The following is a 21325-nucleotide window of genomic DNA, read 5'->3' on the forward strand; positions in this document are numbered from 1 at the left end:
TGTTTCATCATCTCAACTGTGCTCCTCAAATGAACTCTGCTTCTCCAGTTTTTAATCAGGCTACCTTCTGCATTTGTAGAGCATACCAACTGGCTGATTTTTTGAAAGCAATGTGACTGGTGCAACAAATATGAACATGAAAGAATTTGGCCCACTGATGTTCATGGGTACCGTGGGCAAATAAAAATAGGATTAGCTACTAACATTAAAAAAATAAAGACAGCATTAATATTTAAATAGGAAAGATACAGTCTTAGTATCAGCTTTACTTTAAAAAAACAAGCAAAAAACCAATAAAAAACCCAACCCCAAAACCCTACGTTTTTTTACACTAGTCCATGTATGTGGAGTTCAGCTGAATTCTCCTGTATAATTGCCATTTGCAAGGGCCTGTGCTCCAGAAATACATGGCAGTATCTGAGAAAGCTGGTAGTTACATGCTCGACTTTTACAAATAGCATAATCATACTCTCAAACATCTCCTAGAAGAAAAGCAATGTGGAGAACAAGCCAGGGTTTAATGCTGGATCAGGGCAGCTTGGCAGAGGGAGGTGTTTCCTCCAGGCTGGCACTGGCTGGGCACAGCTATGAGAGAGCAAGGCAGCTCTCAGGTGATGCAAAGCAGCCAGAACCAGGGCTCAGGCACCAGGCTCCTGTCTCCATTTGCCTTTGGCAGCAAACTGAACTTTGAAACATGCTACTTGGAAGGTATTTCTGCCTACTCCTATTGTCTAGTATTGAATGAGTTTTTTTCTTCAAAGAACATAGACTTTGTTCAAACCTGACATTTCTGTAAAGCTCACCGTTGTTGTGGTCTTAAAAGGAAATAGTTGTAAAAGTTAAAATAAGAGATTTCTTATCAGCTGGGATTTATTATTACATGTTTTTAAAAATATTGTCTGAAAGAGTGCTGATAATCTTGTGGCTATGAGAACTGCACAGTTACTATAAATTATACAAATGACTGTAGAAGGAGTACACTGCTCCACAACAGTGATCAGTTTTCATAGCCAGACTGACATCTCTAGATCTATTTCAAATTATTCCCTCTTTAAAGGTTTTTTACTGCTGTTCTTTCCTTAACACCTCTGTATTATTAAACTGAAACTCAGTTGAGCACAATAAAGGGCTGAATTAAAAATGTGCAGTGGATGTCATGTGTCACAGTCAACAGCTTATTATCTGGCATTCAAAAAACCTCCCCTTGCTCAGCCTTTCCTTAGGATAAACTGGGGAGTCTTTATAGCTCCCCCATCAGTACATCTTGCAGTCAGAGCTTTCCTGCAAGCTGCGAGGGGATGAGAGTAGCAGGAGAGACTGTGCTGCCCCTTGTGCCCTGAACCCACTCCTCTCACTGACATTTCCTCCTCCTGCCTGGACGAGGCTTTCTGGGCCAGGCCTTGCTCTGTTCTAACTGCTCATGCTAGTCACAGACATCGCCCCTCTTGGAATGCACATTTTGTGTTGGTTAACCAGAGGCTCTCTTTCAGTAACAGTGGGGGGGGGGGGGGTGATTGTGCAGGAGAACTGCAGAGCCCACCAAGATTTTAAGGACAAAATGTATTGAATTACTAAAGACAATTTCCACAGAGTTCCAGGAACAGTGATACAAGTTTTCTCTCACACTAAGCTTTGATAATTGCAGGCAGCCAGATAAGGATCACAGAGACCCAGCCTGCTGTTCCGCCCGGGGAGGGGTCAGGTTCAGCACAGCTCCGGAGTACACACACTCCTGAAACTTCGAAGCAGGCACTCACGAAATGCCTCCTTCCAAAACAAGCCTCATTCCTGCAGTTTGCATGTATGGTGAACAAAACAGCTAAGAATACACGCAGTCTACCCTGGGTAAAAAAATACTGTTTGTCTGCTTTTAAACCAACCTACCTTGTATCAGTTTACAAGCAAAACAACCTCTACTAGCAAGTGTTTTTGTTCATACAGTTATGTCTGCAGCCTGACCTTTGCTTGCATAGGGCCTGACTTGAAGAGAACAATAAAAGCCTTCTACAGTAACCATTGAGGGGGGGAGAACTCCAATTCAGTGGAATAGTATAGGAGTTTGCATTCCTTAATCATATGATTCAATATACAAAGCAGACTGTATTTTAAAATGCTACAAAATTGTACAGAGCAAAAACAGAAAGCTAAATTGGTCACATCTGAAATCCTTTATGTTGATGTACAGTCACCTCCCAGCTGACAAACACCTACCATCAATGTTAGCCATGTCAGGAGCTGGCTGACTAAAGAAAACCAGAAAATAAGCATCACACTAACCCAGAGGTGAAGACTTACAAGAACAAAACTTTAGTATTTAGTCTTTGCCATTTTACTACTGAGAAAGATTTCTAGTATGAACATAATTTCTGGTATGTCAGCAGAATGCACAGATTGCTGCAACTTGTTATACTTTAAAGAGTGTTTGTCAGCTGGGGAAGGAGCAGTGGTGTTTTAGGTTTTCATTTTTTAGAAACAGAGTAATTTCATTTTAGTACAACAATCTCTGAAAGACAATGAATATGTGATTGTTAGTAAAAAGCTTAGGTTCAAGGACAAGAGCAAAGATGATCTTAGGAGAACAAAGGTATATGGAGCCCATAAACCATACCCTGCTGTTGCTAAAAGTTGAAGCTGCAGCAAGGCTGGGTGGAATTTGCCATTTTTCTTAGATCTATTTTCCTGTATGTTTGGCAAAAGGAACCCTTTGTAAACGCATTAATAACATAGCCAAATGTATATCTGCATTGTAACAGTAAAAACCCTGGTTTTTTACAGTGATGTGCCTTTTTCCTCCCAAAAGTGTAAATCAAAATGATTTTTGGAAGAACTTGGCCTTGTGTTTCCAGGTACTGTATATACAAATACAGTTTAAAAACTCCATAGGTCCCTGCCAGATATTAAGTATATATTGTCAACAGATGGCTTTGATAAAACCAGCCCCAGTCTGCCCCAATCTCTACACACACACACTTAGTCACTCAGTACTAACCTGGCTCCTAATACGTTTTTATCTTTAAAGTCTGAAGGCCCTTTGGTGTGCATTTTGTACTCAGGGGAGCACATGGCTGCATGAGGCATTCAAAGCCCCTGTGGCATCAACCCCACATTCCAGCTGGCTCCATAACCACCCCCTGGGTCTGCTCTTGCACACAGAACACCTGAGCATCACCATCACCAAGGTCACTGGGACAGCTCCCCTGGGCCCTGCCAGCCTAACAGGCTGGGATTTCCAACCAGTCTGTGTGAATTCACCTTTCCATTAGAGTCCAGCATTCACCCCTGGGAAAACAGCCAGCCTGAAATCCCTCCTGGCTGTGAATCTCTTTAACAAGGACCACCTCACTCCTCGGGGCAGCAGGAGCAGAGCCCTGCGCTCCCTAGGGGAGAAGGTCTGTAAGATGAGTTCTCCAGAGTGACTCTCATCAAGCAAGAAAAAGCTACAGGCCAACCTTGATACAGCAATCAATGAAAATGCTCTCTTGTTAGAGAATTCAAGGCTGGCCTTGGTTCACTTAGAAACATGATCATGAAAGGCATGCACGTTGGAGTTTCTGTTTCCTCAAGCATTTTTGAAGATGCAGTCTGTTTACTTTTCCAGTGGAAAGATAAGCTTCTTTAGAGCTCCCTCTGTTGAAAAACAGAAGGAAAAAAACCTAAATGTTAATTCTCACAGCAATTTCTGCAAGGACTGACCATTTTTATATGGGAGAGGAAAAAAGAAAACAGGTTATAAGATATGAGTTAAATTATCCAATCTCAGGTGTTAGTAACCATAGGAGAATATATAGGTTTTGTGTCATAAAAAGAGAAAGAGAGAGACATTTGAAGCTCTCAGAATTGGTTTGTTTGGATTTTATTTCCACAGTTTTCAAAGAAGCTTTTCTCAGTGGCAGACTGTGACCCTATTGGGATAAACTCAGCTTTAGTGTTCTGTTCATTATTTGTGGGTTGCACTAGGGGTGCCTATGACCTCACGTTTGACCTGGGTGGCTAATTCAGAGTAACAATTGGAGTGAAATGTTAGCAAAGTCCTGAGCACACTGCAGGTGTACACAATGAGGGTGCTGAAATGACTGAGTAAGCTGAACCAAAAGGACATGAAGAAGCCTGCATTGTCACAGTAACTGATGTGACATTTCAAAAGAACCACAAGGTACCTGATTTTGTGCTTAAGGCATGAGAACTGAAGCACCACCTTGACTGTGAAAGTAGTTAGAGCATGTCTGGCAATAGAGTATAAAAACCAACTGGATTGCAGGAGATTTGCTACATAACAGACCCAATACCCCAATATGATATTTTTAACCATGAAAATTAAAAAAAAATTAGTAATTTTATGGACTTATGCCACATATGGAGATTAATTATTTTACTCAGTCAAACCTACCTTCTGTGTTGGCACTTTTAAGCTTCACAAGCACATAAGGAAACCCAATTCAACTGTGCTCAGCTGTTGTTTCTCCCTCTGCTCGCCAGGCAGGCTTCCCTATCAAGCTGAGAGATTAACCTACCCCCTCCCAAATACTGCCCTCTACCCATTTTCTCTCCAGAAAATATGGAAGACCTAAGAGTATCAGCACCTTTCCCATGAGTGGGACCAGAGACAGGCACACTTTAATTTACAGCTATAAACCGAAGGTAACAGCTCCTACTGCGTGCCCCAACCAGGCACACACACCAACTGCACATCACCATGTGTCCAGACAAACCTTCAGGTTAGCTCTTCCAGCTGAATTTAATGTCTGTGGAGTTGTTATAACAGTTATCACCCAGAGTTATGACACTAAAGGGGGATACTATCACTCACTGCTATCTCATGACCACAATAAAAGAAAAATAAAGGCAGACAGAAAAGCTGTGTGACACCAAAGGGTGGCACTGCCATCTCCATGCTGTTTCACCTGCTGCCACAACGCACAGGGACACTGCACCTCTGACTGGAGCTCTGAGCACAGTCCCAAGGGGCTGTGTGGAGTGGGTGCTCTCAAGCACACTTCATCCTATGGCAGGTTCACTGCTCACAGATCCATTTTTCTTCCACTTTCCACCACAAGCTTAGGGTTCAAATTCTCCTTAGTGGTTCACCAACAGGTCACTCAAACACCACACTTTTAATTCTCTGATGAGAGACCAGTAGCCCAGATGCCACTGTCCCTCTGGGAAACACCAAGGGAACACCAAGAACTGGGGAAATGGGCTGCTGGGACTACACAGGACCTGTCCAAAAGAAAAAGTGAAGGCCAAACTAGAAGTAGTCTCTGTTTCTCCAAAATGGATGACTCTGGAGATCACAGTGGCTCTTCCAGCTCCCTGAGCAATCTCTGGTGGCTGGTGAGTGTCCCTCAGAAGCAGTGTTTGGCTACTGCCACCCAACAGGCCAGGAAAACCAAACAGAAACCCCCATTGCCCCCACAGGGCCAAATTTGACTGGAAAAGCAGCATTACTATTGCTGGTATCCCCAGGTTAACACAAGCATGTTTTTTACAGGGAAATAATTACCACATCAGAGCACATAGTGCAATTAGCATTAAAATGCAGCTTGATTTGAAACATATATATAGCAAGAGTCACATCTCCAAACACCACCCCACTTGATTAGGTGATAGGGATACTGGAAGGGTGTAAACAAGGTGGGCAGATCTTTACTCTGAAAGCAGTAAAGATCTGGATCAGGTCCCAGCACTGTTGAGAAATTTTCATGCTGCTGCATCACTGTGGCTGTTGTGTTTCAGGGCACCTCCATAACTTAGGTAAAAGACACAGGAAATGAGGTGAATGCAAACATTGTGGAAAGGGTTGAGATTTTTTCTCTTTGCCTTGAAAGAGACACAAATAGCTGAAGGCTCGAGGTCACTGGAGCCCCCCAGCAAGTCTTTGTAATAATAGGCAGCAATCTCCAGGGCTGCAGGTGATAAGCTATCATTTTTCAGAAATATTTTGTATGCCTCCTGCTGAGCTTTTCTGGCATTCAAGGGACAGATCAATATTTGGTATTTTCACTGCGCTTGAGGTGCTATTGTTCTTTGTATCTGAAAACAGAGTAACTGTTCAGATGTTTATAAAGGTAGCCAGGGCAGCATCAGAAGGAATGCAAACCAGAAAAAAAAACTAAAATATATTAAAACAAGTGAAAAAAAAATCTTCAAACTCAAGGTTAGTACAAAGGGTTCTACCAAAACAAAGAAATACTTTATTTCCTGAGCAACATATAGAGGAACTGTGAAGTGCGCAGTTATGAGCTACTGATTCCCTTAGTGAAATTATATCTAGAAATTGGAAGTGAACCCAAACCAAAGACCATAATAAGGGGTTGCTTTATGTCTTCAAGGCAGTATTATTAGAATGGCATTTTTGTAGATTAAAGAACAGGTGTATTAGGCTTACATATTTCCCATGTCATAGCTAATGGCCTTTAGGGATTTCACTCACTTTGGAATGAATGAAGCCTGTTCCAGGTTACATTTCTGTTTTCATGTGACATGTTTATCAGAGAGAAGTACCAACAATGTTTGTCTTCTTATCAGTTATTATCATACTTCACACTACATTTTATTCAATTGCTCTTAGCTAATGCAACCCATGTTTTCCTCAATGTAAAGTGAAAAGCTGCATTGTTGGAAAAAACTCCACTGCTAAAAAAACAAGACAAGCAAGGGGGTCAGCCCATCCCAAGCCAGTCATTGAACTGCTCTGTACTGTCTGGGCTTTGCAGACAAAAATGACACCAAAACACTTTCTGTTTCTTTACCAATGTGCAGGCACTACAGCAACAATGCTGCCACCTTGTCGGGCAGCAGCCACCACTCAGACTCCCAGTTTCACATGGCTACAAACTGACTTTGGCTGTGATCAGCAGTTGCTTCAGATGTTTTAGAGATGTGGCAGGAGTACACATAACCATATATAAAATGGTTACAGCCACAGATCTGAGGACTGTAGCAGGTATGGAAATTAGAGCTCAGCCTTCAGCCTCAGCACCCATTCTAGCTCAGTGTCCTGTCTCCTAGACACCCTGTTCATTATAGTACAGCAGGAATGAGGTTAAACATCAAATCTGAAGAGTACAGACTACAATAGATAGCTAACAGAGAAATTAATATATCCATTTTTAGGTATGGCAATAGTCCATCATTTTTTGTGCCTACTTTCAGCTCTGTAGCATATGGAAACACAAGGGCAGAACAGGGTATAAATGAATTAAATGGTTTATCATAGGCTGCAGGAGAGCAATAACTCAGTCTGGTGAGACCACAGGCCCCTAAAAGCCAGGGTCTCTAGGGCTTCCCAGCCTTGACAGTGCACCTGATGCTGCTCTTCTCTACAGAAGTCAGTGAACTGTTCAGAGTAAGCCCCCTCAGCTAGGCAGCCTAGAGCTGCATTTTGTGGCACAGACCTCTCTGGAGGAAGGCAGTGTTTATTCTCAGGAAGTCTCTTGTGCATTAAAGGTGATCAACAAGCAGGCGCACACTGCTGTGCAATCATCAGCCCTCAGCTCTTCCCTGGACATGTCTGCCATGTGCTGGTGTACAATGACAGCACAGGCTGAGCCACCTGGCTGGGGGAAACACTGCACAGGTCTGTGCTGGACCCTGAGGAGAGCCCAGGCCAAAGGAGCACAGAGGTCCCTTGCCAGTGCTGGGGAATCAGCAGTGAAAGAGCTGATCCAAGCTGTCCCAGCAGCAAGCAGAGCTGGCTGTGTCTCACAGGGTCAAGGCAGGCACAGCACATGCCCTAGACTGGTTTTCCTGGCCTTAGCCCAGTAGAGAGGCCAAAGAGATGAGTCAGCCTCACACAGACCAGGTTCACTCTCTCATCCTACTCTTTGAGTGAGGGTAGAGTCTAACCCAAGAAGAAACAGTTTGGTAAAACAGCTGGGAGCAAGCAGGAAGTTCTTCTCATCAGTGAGAAGCAAACAGCAATGATGCAGCTGCAGCAGCAAGAGCCACTGCAACCAACCTGGCTGGAGTTCAGCCCTTTTAACCATTCCAGCAATGGCTCCACAAACACAATGGTCAATGGAGACTCATCACTCATTAGCTGTATTTTTAATGGCATCACACAAGCTTGGGTTCTTGACAATAGCCTTTTTAGTACCTTTACCTATAAAATGGGAAAAAAAATCAAGCTGTTTGGATATTAACTCCACAGATGACATATCCATTTGAAAATGGCAAATAGTAATAGGAGCAGGGCTCCAAGACAAACCAGTTGCTTGACAGAGTGGCTGCGTGCACTGTGAGCAGTCAGATGTGAGCCTGTGCACTGTGAGCAGTCAGATGCGAGTCTGTGCCTTTGGCTGAAAGCTGCAGGCCACACCTCCCTCCTTGCTGGGGTGGTTTGCAGGGGAGGCAGCATCCCATTAAACACTATGGCCAAAATGATCCAATCCTCAGGTCACAAACTGGGAACCCTGGCTAAAGCAGAGATGACATATTCCTGCTGCATATTCTGTTGGTGTAAACCAGAAATATGGAAAAAATTCCATATTTCTGATAGTCTTAATTCAAGCAGGAACTATAAAAAAGGATAGAAGATTCAGACTTAAGAGGCAATGTCAAGTCCCAGTACAAGAGAGCAGGTGTGAGGGAGGCTGGTCTGCCCAGTTTAGTCTTGTCTGATTTAAATGTGGTCTTTCAATGTTAAGGAGACTGTGGGTTTTGTGCCATATCTGTGCTGTACTCCACCTGTCCAAAATAAGCTAGGAAATTGCAAATATTTCTCCCTTTTACATACAACTTTTTAGGACTTGTGGTGGAAGAGGGAAAATTGATGCCTTTTCCCTGAAGCACCAAACATTTTATAGAGTCAGGATATTCATGCTCTTTCTGGTATAATACACTTTTGATGCACAGGGTTATGCAAAACTTTTAAATTTGATGATATTGTTAATGGACAAGACAATAATTGTTTGGTCTTCTTGTGTACTGTAGTGCATAGTTTGCTTTCCAGTTAATCTGGGAATGTCACTTAACAAGTTTCATGTTAATGTATGGACCTAAGACCAGAATGAAGCTCTCACTCCAGATCTCTTTTACTGGGACATGGCAGTTCACTGCTTTTGATCTTTTATATAAGATTAACTGTTTGAAGTTTGTATGAAGTTTGTTTAACTGTTTGAAGTTTGTTATAGTTTGTTATAGTTTGTTTGTTTGTTTGTATGTTTTGCAACCTGTAGTTGGTAGATGAGTGTGAAGTGGGTGTTCTAAATTTTAAAAAAATATAGAATGAAAAAAATTCTAGAATTAAAAAAAACCCCAAACACATGGCAGTAGTGGACAAGGCTTGATGAAAATGCTTTGTGCTGATCTTATGGTCCTGCTTACATGAGCAGAACAGTATTGTGACATTCACTGTGATCACAAATCCTTCAGGTTTTGAACAAGCTGTCTAATTTTGACCCTATTTTGCTTCAGTATCCAGTCAGATCAGGACAAAACAGTTTCTTTAATCCACAACAGGGTTTGGGATCAGCTAATGCTAGTGAAACTCCTGACAACGGTATATGTTGGGTAATAAAGATACAGGCAAAGAACTTACTTCTCATAAAGGGAGTTCCCTTTGCAGTGCTGTGAGGAACACAAAGAAATCCTGTTTTGACTAGTTAATTGAGCAAACATTCCATCCTGCCCTAAAATATGCTTGCTATGCTTTGTCAGATTTTTTTTTTCAGAAGCGTATCGCTCCTTAGTGTGGTCATGTCTCCACCAGTCTGAGGAGCAACTGTCTGTTCAGCCCTGGGGCTCACCTGCTGCTCCCCCACTGCTGTCAGGGTGGATTTCTTTAAAGAGAGTGTTGGCTGCAGCAAATCACTTCATGCAGTGGGAAAAGAAGATATTGAATATTACCACTAGATTGGTTGTGCTGCCTACTCCCCAAGCTGCTCCCTCCCTTGGCTGCCCCCTCCGTGCCAGCCCTGCCTTTGCTCACTCATCTCTCCCAGAGGTGCTGGCTGAGCCCTTTTCCACCGGGTGCTGCTCTGCCTTTCTCCAGACAAAATCCAAGCCTCCTCCCCCCGCTGGCAAAACTCCTCAGAAGTTTCTCTTCCCTCATCTCTCTGGTACTCCAACTTCTCCCCCTCTCCTAGCTGTGCTTTTCCATTACACACAAGACCCCTTCACTGTGCCCCTGGTCTGGCCCCTGAGCCTGCTGTCCCCCTTCTGTGCCACCCTGTGCCTGCATTCCTGGCCCCCTCCTCACAGTGCTGCATCCCCATAAACATGCCAGGCCTGGACCACGTTGCCAGGCTCTCTGTTTTCTGTACTGTACTCTTGACATGTTTTCAGCCTGATGCAAATCTTATTCAGCCAACAGAAGGAGCTGCTTTAACTGTAATGGACTTCAAATGAAGAATTTAGAGTAAGTCTGCACAGCAGCACAGAAAGAACAGCCATGTTGTGCAGAGATACCCAAGCCAGCTTTAAACTAATTAGGTTGGATCCATAACCATCTAGCCATACAGAGAGCTCAGTGCTGGGTAATTTACCCTAATGAACTGTAAGCTTGTCAAAGGATATAGCCTGTGTTTGCTTTAGTCCAGTTCCAATTGAACACCACATGCCCATTGCCTTTTAAGAAATATCTGCTACTATTTAAAAACAAACCAGCACATGCCAAAATGATCTCTCCTTTCATATTAATGCAACTATACAGAGCAACTGTCTAAAGCATTCCATATCTCATGGTCAATTCTCTCTCATCTGTCTTCCGCAGACTGAACAAACATTACATGTACCTACAAAGACAACATTTTACAAAAGGACAGGAAATATGGAGTACAAGAGAATATGTGATTTATCTATCAATTAATTAGGGGTGGGAAAAAAGTAGCAAATCCTTTGTTTCACAGTACACACAGAGAGTTCTCTGCCTTTCAATGTAAGAAGTGTAAGTGTTGGTATTACTATATCCTTTCAAAATGGGCAAATAAGACACAGGACTCCTCAGTAAAGGGCACCATTTTTCCTTGGAAGCCAGAGATTTTAACACCTGTAGTCTTAAACAAGAGGCTTAAACAAGTTCCCTGTCATGCCTCAAAAATCCCAAAGTTTGCAAGCAACTACTCAGGATGAGACACCACCCTTTGGAACTGCTCCTTTCCTCCAGGTGAGACCTGCCACAGGTGGCTGCTGGTTTTGGAGTTTTTGCTCCTCAGTGACCACAGACTCTCTAATCAATGATAGCCAAAACTTAGGAGAAGCAAAAAGTGGAATGTGTTGAGGAAATGTCTCCTAAAACTCCAGCATTCCTCTGAATTTGTGCTTCTCCATTCTTGCTGTGTGCCACAAAGTGACCCCTCCACAGGACTATGGGCAGCCTGGGCCAGCAGCTGTAGGACAGCAAGCCAGTGCCACCTCAGAGATACAAGCATGTCCTCAGTGTGCCCCCTGCATCCTCAGCACTGCACAGCCCAGGGCAGGCAGAGGTTCCCAAAGGCAGAGGCCAAAGTCAGCTTTGTGCCCTGCCCGTCTCCTCACAGGGGATTTTGCCCTGCTGGTCCCAGAGGATTTAATGCCAATAACAGGTGTACAGGAAGAGAAATGCCCTGCTCATTTGTAGGATATGCACTACTTGCTTTAAGATTTCCAGTCTCCCCAAGCAAATACCTGCACTATAACTTGGGGCTTTACTGTGTTTTGAATATTCTTCTTTTCTGGTACCAGCAACAAATAATAGATCCAAAGTCTTAAAAATACAGGTTTAGGTAAGAATTGTCTTGCTGATCTTTTTTTTTTTTTTTTTTTTAAGCATAAAAACTCCAATCTTTTTTTTCAAACTGAAAATATTAAGGTTTCAATTAACATTTTCTGGAAAGAACTGTTCAAATATTTCAGCAACCTTATCCTAGAGTTAAATCCTACGTTTTGTCAAAGTTGTGTACAAAGAGGGTACCTACTGTTTACAAAATTGAGATTGTTGTACCTATTTCTCAAATCCCATCCACAAGGCATTTATACATTTTTAAATAACAAAATATAAGCAAAAAATACAATTTGTTTTCTATAATTCTGGATCAGTCTCAAGATCTTTAATAAAGCTAATGATTGTCTATCTCCATAAGTAACATACTAGGTGATGTGCCTCATTCCACCTAATGTTAATATTTTACTTTTGAGGGAGAAGCTTAATAGTGCCATAATAAAATTCTGACTTGCTAAGAAAATTGTTTTTTTCTCCAGCCACACAAACATAAGGTATTAGAGATAAGTTTAAAACAGCAAATGACAATTACATCAAATACAGGTAGTAAAAAAGTTAAGTAATTACAGATGAGTTTAAAAACAAATGTATGTAACAGGATTTTTTTAAATGAAAAAAAAAAAAATCTCCCATAGAGAGTTGAACTATATTTTGCTTAGAGTCAAAATACAATTGGGCAGAGCAAGGTATGTTGCAGACCTAACAGGCTCTAACAGACAGATTTCCTACTCCAAGTGAATTCTGGCAAATGCAGCTCTTGACCAGGGCACTGATTCACCCAATCAAGTCATGATGCACACAAAGAAATGCATTTAAACTAGTGGGCTCTATGCCAAGCAAAAGTGCCATCTCCGAGGATGAGACTGCAGAATCAAGAACATGAAAACCAAGTTTTAGTGTTGTTCATGTTGGTTTCTTTCTAGCAAAATTAGATTAAGTTATATGGCACAGCCTGACAAGAAATCTAATTAGGAAAACAAAGTGCACTGCAAAAATACAAAATTTGCTTCAAAAAGGATATGAGTAATCTCTATTGCCAGCATTAAAACAGTGACATCTATTGTTCTTGTAAGCTTTAATTTATACCGGTGACATTACTGGTCTGTTTTGAGTCTTGAGTTAATGCTGGGGTTTAAGTGTCTTTGAACTATATGGACACTTGAAGGGAGATAAACACCTGATTGAGAGAGAAAAGGCAAGATGACGAAAGCAGCAATCGCACAGCTTGACTCCGGACTGAGCTCATACTGCAGTGGAAAAATAAAATACAGCCAATTCCCTCAAAATGCAATGGCATAGTGGCTCTCCCCACCTCTGGCTTGCAATTTTGCTCATGCCTGGAACGGTGTCAGCCGTACAGAGCTGTCGCCAGTAAGTGCGGGTGTGCCAGAGGCTGCTCAGAGGCGCTGCCAGGCAGAAGGAGCCCGTTCCCTTCCCAGCAGCCCTGCACCCTCCCGGGCTCACATAAACACCGGGGCTCTACCGCCAGGCTGGGCTGCCCTGCCACCCACAGCTCCCCGACATCGGGGCTGGAAGCTGCCTCCCCACTTCCCCAGTACATGGGGACAGAGTCTTGCTCAAATTCTGTCCCTCTCACACATTAACCCAGAGAACTGCCTGAGCAAAGCCTGGGCCGGAGGACCCAGAGTACAACAATGAACCTTATGTCAGCTGAGAGCTGCGTTTTCTTTTGCATTTTTAAAGATTTATACAGAGTTCAAAATTGAAATTTTTCCAGGGTGATATTCTCAAACACATTTTTCAGAATTTTCTGAAATTCTGTTAAAGACATCCCAGAATTTTTACTTTCTACTCCAGCTAAGTTTGTACCCCCTCCAGGGCCATACAGTAGATCTGTGGCAGAGCCCATCTCTATCTATGGTCCTACTACACACGGGCTTGTTTCACAGACTCGCCACTAAAAAGTAAGATGAAACTGCTCTGTGCTATTTCAAGACTGAAGCAGTTTTCCAGTGGGCATCTCTAGACTTTGCAAGAAGGAGTAATAATGCTATTAATCTTGAAAAACCCAATGTTGGATCCACAAAGTATTTTGCTTCTGGTAACTCTATCTTCAGGAAAAATAATAGAAATATAGCTGATTTCTACAGTCAGGAGACCCAAGGAAAATTTTCTTAAATAATTTTCTCCAAATTCTAGATCCAATAATCACACATTCCTTCCCCATATCCCCTTTTCAGTTTGGGTTAATTTCTAACCTGACATTGTGGAAGTCCAGGACACAAGGATCTACTATTAAACAAAGGCTTCAGCACACAGATTGCTGTACCGAGTTAATTTTAAACATCTCTCAGTGGTTTTTCCCCCCACAAATCATTTCAAGTAAATTTTCCTTCGTACTGACAGCAGTGACAGCACTTTATCATCCAGCTGTTCCTTCAGTTCTGTGTATTATTTAGACCAAAGACTATAATTTACTGTGAGGAAGATTTTTAAAATAGCAATAACAGGTTCTGAACACAGGTATTGTGGAGTTAATGGCCAACAACTTTAGAAACCATCCCCAAACTTGCCTAGAGAAATTACAGCTGTGTACCACTGCATGAGGGGCATCTATACAGCACTTTGGGGCACTGCCACCCGCTCCATGTTTACTAAGCCCTGCTTTCCTTGGAAAGGCAGTAGATTCTCGGATCCGAGGTCGCATTAAATTACTGCTGGAAATTCCCCTGCAGCAGCCGGGGGGAGCCCATTCAGCACCCAGCATTACCACCTAGTGGACACGGGCTGCTCTCCTGCGGCTCCGCTCCAGCCCTCCCACCTGCATCCACACGGGAGAACCTCACATCGCCCTTGGCTGATGTATTCATCAACGAGTTAACTGCCGTGTCTGTGCTTGGATAATACTTACTTGTTCTGAGCACTCTACCACTGCAGCCACACATCCAAGGAACCACAAAAAGACACGTTAAAAATTCAAGCATGGGGTAAATCAAATCTTCCAAAGTTATTCAGCCTCAGCTTGACACTCCCTGTCATTTTTCAACCTTTTCTTAGTGCTTTCTACTCTATTAAAACACTTAGCATTTCTGAACTCTGAAAAATACCAAGCTACCCTTCAAGACACTTTGCTTTTTAAATATATTAAGGACACTATTAACATGCTTTGGTTCAAAAGGAATGAGTGTCTTGTTAAATTTAAAACCTCACGAAACCTAAAGTGAAAAGTCCAAAGTAAAGCATCTGGGACTGGACTGCAAAGCTATTTAGGTACCAGACTCCTGCTGATTTAGGAACCAACATACTTTGTAGACTAACGCTGATTTATGATTCCCTTGGGGAATTCTGCATTTCATCACTGAATTTTCTGTTACCATAACACTTTGCCAACATCTTTATTCCCTGCTTTGCACCTCTCCTTGAATTGTTAATTTTCATTCTGCAAAGTCCATTAAAAGAGATTCTTTTTCTTCCATTTCCTTTCATACTGTTAGACTGCTTTGTGTACCTTGAATTTCTGCTACATTCCAATCCTATCAGTCTCCTGCAATGCCTGTAGGTTTATGGTGTTGTACATACTAAAAGATTGCACTAATTTAACTGAATCAATTTACAACTCCAGATTACTCTGATTTGGAGACAGCCTATTTTTCTTGCACTTCTATAATCCAGAAGCCTATGATCAGATGGACTCATTAGAATCTCTCACCATTTCAGTGGGATTTAGACATTTCTGTCTAAATACCAAGCTCTCAGTACCACTACTGGCATCCCAAAGATCCCTAGCTTTCTGCTACACAAGCACTACTCCTTTTTGCAATCAGTCTTCTTCCTATGACTGTATTTTATTGCAAAAGAAGAGCTTCGTGCAGTGCCTAAAATTAGGCAAAATTCCTGTGTTTTAACTGGACAGATAAATCTCAAAAAGGATAACCTGCCACTTCTAAATCCAAAAGCTTGACGAAGCACATCAGGGCGTATTTCCCACCAAAGCCAAGTCTAGCAAGGGACTCACCAGGGACTAAGGTGAGAGGTCAGGTCTGGGTGCAGAGGTAGATGGACATGGCTGTTACAAGGGGCACACAGAAGCACCTGGGCTATTTGAGGAGCCTTCTGTATTTTTTCTGTGTGAATGCTGCACATTTCTGACTTAAAAGCAATTTTAATTAGATTTTTCCAAGCACAAAAACTAAGAGCTGGGCAACCCAGTAAACTCCATGGAACACAAAAATGAGACAACATGCAAAAGCAAGCCATGTGATTTCCTTCCCATGTCATTCTCTACTGTTGGCTTAATGGCACTGAAACCCCCAGGGTCATTGTGTGTCCTGGAACTGAATCCTCACAGACTGCACTGTGAAGTGATCCTGACTGCAACCAGAACAGCAGCACTTCCCACAATCTCACATGGGGCTTTCCAGCACTCCCCACTGCATCCCTCAGTGAGGAGCGTGTGAAGCAGCAAACAATGGTGCAGCATGTGAAGTTCTGGCTTTGTGCCCCAGAAGAGAACAGCTCTGCTCAGCCACAGCACAGGCAGGGCAAAGGAACCCTTTTTCCAACTGGTGCACATCAGTCAAATCCAGTGCTCTTTCTTACATCCCTTTGAGACTCACAAACTTTTTTCAGTTTAGAAACAGATATCTTTTCCCATTGTTTTTACTTTTCCCCAAAAAGTATGGGTAACTTTATTTTACAGAATACCTCCCTTTGTTTTAGTAGAATGACTCCTCATTTACATAACTGACTGCAAGGCAAAAATAACAGAATACAATAAAAATACATTTCTCTAATCAATGTGATTATTATCTGTATCATAGCCCCTAAACAAGGGGCTGAGCACAGCTCTTTCTCTTAAGGCCATATCAAACCCTGGTAATTTGATTTAACATGACTGGATGGAAACAGCCAGTTATTGCTTGCACCAAGCCCAACAGGGTACCTAACCACTGCTGCCCTTCTGCACTGGGGCAGCAGAACCCCCAGAGCTGCAGGAGCAACTGCACGTGTAGTTGAGTGGGACAGAACACCAGCGCTTCCAACCTTTGTGGAACCAAAGATTGTTTCTGTGGCCCCAATACTGGAGCTTTGCCTGAAATAGCCTTTCAGAGGAGGTTTCATGATCACAAAGACACAGAAACTTCTTGAGCACTTGTTTGTTTTCTTCACCTGTGAAGACACATGGGGAGATCAAGCTTTGTGGAACTACAGAATCACCCATGGATCACATAGTAAAGAAATCTGCTTGTCCTCAAATTAGCTCCTAGCTACATCAGGCAGAAAGGTAAATGACTCTTGGAAGAAAAGTGTATTTTGTGAGGCACCTTACTTCTGATGTACAGATACTGGGCTGCCAAAGCCAACCCTGTATCCACCACAGCCTAGACACTGAAGCTCACTGAAGTGGAGGCCAGTGAGCCCATTCCAATCAATGCTGCAACTTAAATCTCTCAGAGAAATAAACTCTGCCCAACTGGCAGCTCTACACTAATAAAACTGCATCATAAACTGAAGGGCCTATGTCAATTTATTGTACTGGTTTATCTACAGCAGTACAACCTGTGAGCATGCAAGGCTTTGGTGTGCATGTAAAGAAAATACATTTCCTCTTGCAACAGTGGGGGAAGACTTAATTCCCTTAAAGTCAGCAGAATGACAGTGGGGGTGACTGAGGCCCAGAGCCTCTGATAACAAATAAACCTGTAGCTGAATCCCCTTGCAGACCAATTAATTACCTCCATACCCTGCTGGTGCATTCCAAATTTTATTTTTATTTCAAAATCAAAGTTAAATAACTAGAAAAATCATGTGGCTGAGCCAAACTGTGACTTTATGGGTTTTAATTTTTGAGATTAAAGTGAAGTACAAAGACACACCCAGTCAGCAAAGTCTGGAGACAATAAGATGTAAAGCAATCCTCCTTCTGACCTCACATTAACACAGAAATCACCCTACAGCATGCAAGTGTCAGCCAACAACGGCACCTACTTATTTCCTGTCAGCTTGTCCCTTTGATCTAACCTGATCCTTCTTCACTTTATTAAAAACGTTCTAATCTTTTGTCTTTGATCTCCCTGTAGGATTCTTCAAAGAGCTTCAAATTAGCAAACATGCAAACAACAAAAAAATGTACTCTGTATCTACAAGAAACAATGATGTGGGGAGCCGTTTCCTTCCTCAACACACAAGTTTAATGAGGGGCAGCATTTTAAAGCCAAAAGATGCCATAGTTATCTGTTGTTTATTGGCATTAGGGTGGATGACAGAGCCCAAGCTTTTTTACTGGGGGTGGTTTGCTCTGAAGGTGTAACAAGGCAGCCCAGCAGGGGTAGCAAAAAAGCCATGTGCATACTTCATTCAGCATGCCAGATGAAAGGATTATGTCACATTCAAGAGCAACAAAGAGCTCTGTTTAAGTTTGTACCAGGCTGGAACTGTGGGGCAGCCGTTAAAGACCACCAAGGTTTTAAATAAAACTGGACACTTTTAAGTTTTCTCCAGCTTTCCTTGCAGTAAATCCACCCAATATGAAGGGAATGTCAGTATCTCCCACAAGGAAGATCTCTGAGGCTTTAAAAGGGAAAAGACATTTAATGCATTTTTATACATGTAAAACCCATATGTCTATTTTAAATATCTATGTATGATTTTTTCTTATTAAAAGAGTTAAGGACACCACCATATTATTTTTGTTCCATCTTAAACTTATTTAACAGCCAAATGTTTTCAGCAAGGAAGAGCACTGCTACAGGATCTCTTTTACATCAAGCAGTTATAGCATGATCCATCTTCTACAACTTTAATTTAGCTCCAAAGGTACACATTTGAAACAAAATTGGTGCTTTTTATTATGGAATAATTCTCACCTCTGAAAAGAATTATGAGGCCAGAAACGCAATACACTTATAGTGTATAGGTTACACTATAAGTTCTACACTACTATTGCATGTGCATTTGTCTCACTGCAGATTCCTGTTTTTAACTCTTATTCTGGAGGTAGATCTGTAACCAGGCTGAAATAGCCCAAAATACCTTTGCCACATAATCCAGGTCACCCCAAACTCCTCATGGCTGCAGTTAACAATCTGAGGCACAGACCACTGTCTGTTGAAGTCAATGAGGCCTTTTCACAGGTCCATGAAATGCTAGGTATGAATTACAGGACAGTCAGTGTCCCCAGTGAAGTCTCAATTCAGTGGAAATATAAAAGCAGGATCTGACCCAAGCTGTACATACGGACCTTGGCCAGTAGTCCTTAGACCATGCTCATGGGTCTAAGGTTAGAGTGGGCAAAGTCCCTGTACTCATTTTAATTTCACTTCTTTGTCATCCTAAAATCCACTGTGATTACACGTGGCAGGTGTATGAGCTGAGAATTGAACATGACTTAGGCAACAGACCATTATCTCTCACTGTGAATAGAACATTGTCACTTCCGTGGTTGATTTTTTCCCTCTTCATCAAAAGTCAATTATTGCAAAACCAGCACACTCACACAGCTCAAAACAAAGTAATTCATGTTTAAAAGTCCATTGAAGATCAGCACTGATAATTATTTATTGAGAACTCCAGTGAGGCTCTAGATGATCAGAGAATCATTAAGATTGGAAAAGATCTTTAAGATCACCAAGCCCAAGCATTAACCTAACACTGCCAGGTCCACCACCACACCATGTCCAGGTACATCTACATGGTTTCTGAACACTTCCAGGGACAGTAATTTCATAACTGCTCTGGACACCCTGTTCCAATACTTGATAATCTTTCAGTGAAGAAATTTTTCCTGGTGCAGCTGGAGGCCATTTCCTCCTGTCCTGTTGCAAGGGAGTAAAGTGTTGGCCCCTCTCGTTCTGTCCTGATGCCCTGTACTGGCTCTTGGAATACTGATTTTCTTAAGCACTCAGGAAACATAAGTGCTAAAGCACAGAATACCCAGCCACAGAGCTATGCCAACTGCTCTTTTGTTGTTGTGTTGATGCCTATAATAGGCTTTGGAAAATAAAGAAAGATTTTTTAAAACCCAAACAAAAATAAAACAAACAAACCAACCCCCAAACAAACCTCCCTATTAGATAAAAAAACAAGACCACAACAAAACTGAATAGATTTGTCAAGATAGCTGAAAAAAAAAAGATTTTGCGTGCCTTGAAAAGCCTGAAGAAGCAGTTCTAAAATGAGCAGCTCTGCAAGCACAGCAAAGCCCTTTAGTTAATCCAGCAGTTTCCAAATAAACATAAATCAACTGTAAATTGAAACCTTTATGAAAAGTCAGAGTCAAGGTCTGAACTTGTCAAACTCATTGGTTACCCACTTTATTGACTTGGAATGACAAAACTGGTGGTTTTAGTAAGTCCAAAACCACACAAATATTCAACAAAAACCTGCTACTTCAGATATATTTAACTTTTTTTCCACAGTTCACTAGCACTCAGAACAAACAAGATGCTCTGCTTTTCTCCTGTGTGAGGGATCTTTCTAGCAGATCTTGTCTCTTGCGGCTGCTGCTAATGACAAAAGGCAGAGCTCAGCCTTTCTAGGAATTACCACATAGTTGAGAGTGTTCCAGAGCAGGGTTGCAGGCCAGCTCCTGGACATGCAGCTCTTCCCTCAGCTGCACCCAGCCAGCTTCCAGATTCAGCAAGGATTGGCCATTCCCCAGCTCTTTCCATTCCTCCTAGCCAGGGATAGCCCTGTTCAGCACAGCCAGCCACAGCGAGTGCCCTCTCCACACAGCAATTACTGGTCCACAGGTCTCAGCTCCAAATATTTCCTTAGAAATCTCAAAACACAGTAAAATGAAAATGTAAATCTCAAAACACAGTGTCAAGAAATCCTGAGTGTGTCTACTTGTGAAACCACCATCAAGTAAAATCCAGGGTCTGACTATGACAACCTGAATACAAATTATTTTGTGAGTATAGTTTTTGAAATTTCAAGTACATCCAGCAGGTTTGGGAAATCTTGTTTTAACAGAACATCAGGATTTTGTAATTTCTTCTCTCAGACAAATCCATCTAAGAAGGAACACAAAAAGAGTGAGGACAAAAAATTACCTGGACATAACCAGCCCTCTGGAAATGTTTTGCTTTAGGACTACTTTTTACCTGATCTATTTTGACAATCCCTCTGCCACAAAACTAACAAAAACTTTAAGTTTTCTTTCAGAGTGGGTAGAGCAATTCAGTTACTAGCATTAAAGCTTGACTGACTTTGACTGAGCTAGAAGCTAAAAGCAGGCTCTTCTCTGCTGAATTTTCATTAATAATCCAAGTTGCTTAACTTTTCTCTATGGAAGCCAAACAAAACAAAACAAGCAGGAATTGCCACAGCAGAATAATTTCAAGAGCATCTAAACATAAACACTATGCCTGAAATAGGTAAAGGACAAATGAGGCAAAGCTATCTTCTTTTCTTCCATAGAGACTCATGACCTGAGCACTGCAGCACTATCACTGCAGATCTGTAAATGCTCTTTATTCCTCCACAACAGCAACACATTCAACTAAAGTTCTTGGTATAATTTGGGAACTATATATATATTAAATAAATAAAATTTTACTTGTCTTATCCTCCTTCAAGGTTTCAGCATAAGCTCATGATGTCTGCAGGAACTCCACATGTAGCACAGGATAGTTTGGAAATTAGAACAGTCCCAGCAGATCAGAT

Source organism: Serinus canaria, chromosome 11, assembly GCF_022539315.1.
Source record: "Serinus canaria isolate serCan28SL12 chromosome 11, serCan2020, whole genome shotgun sequence".
NCBI classification, from domain to species: domain Eukaryota; kingdom Metazoa; phylum Chordata; class Aves; order Passeriformes; family Fringillidae; genus Serinus; species Serinus canaria.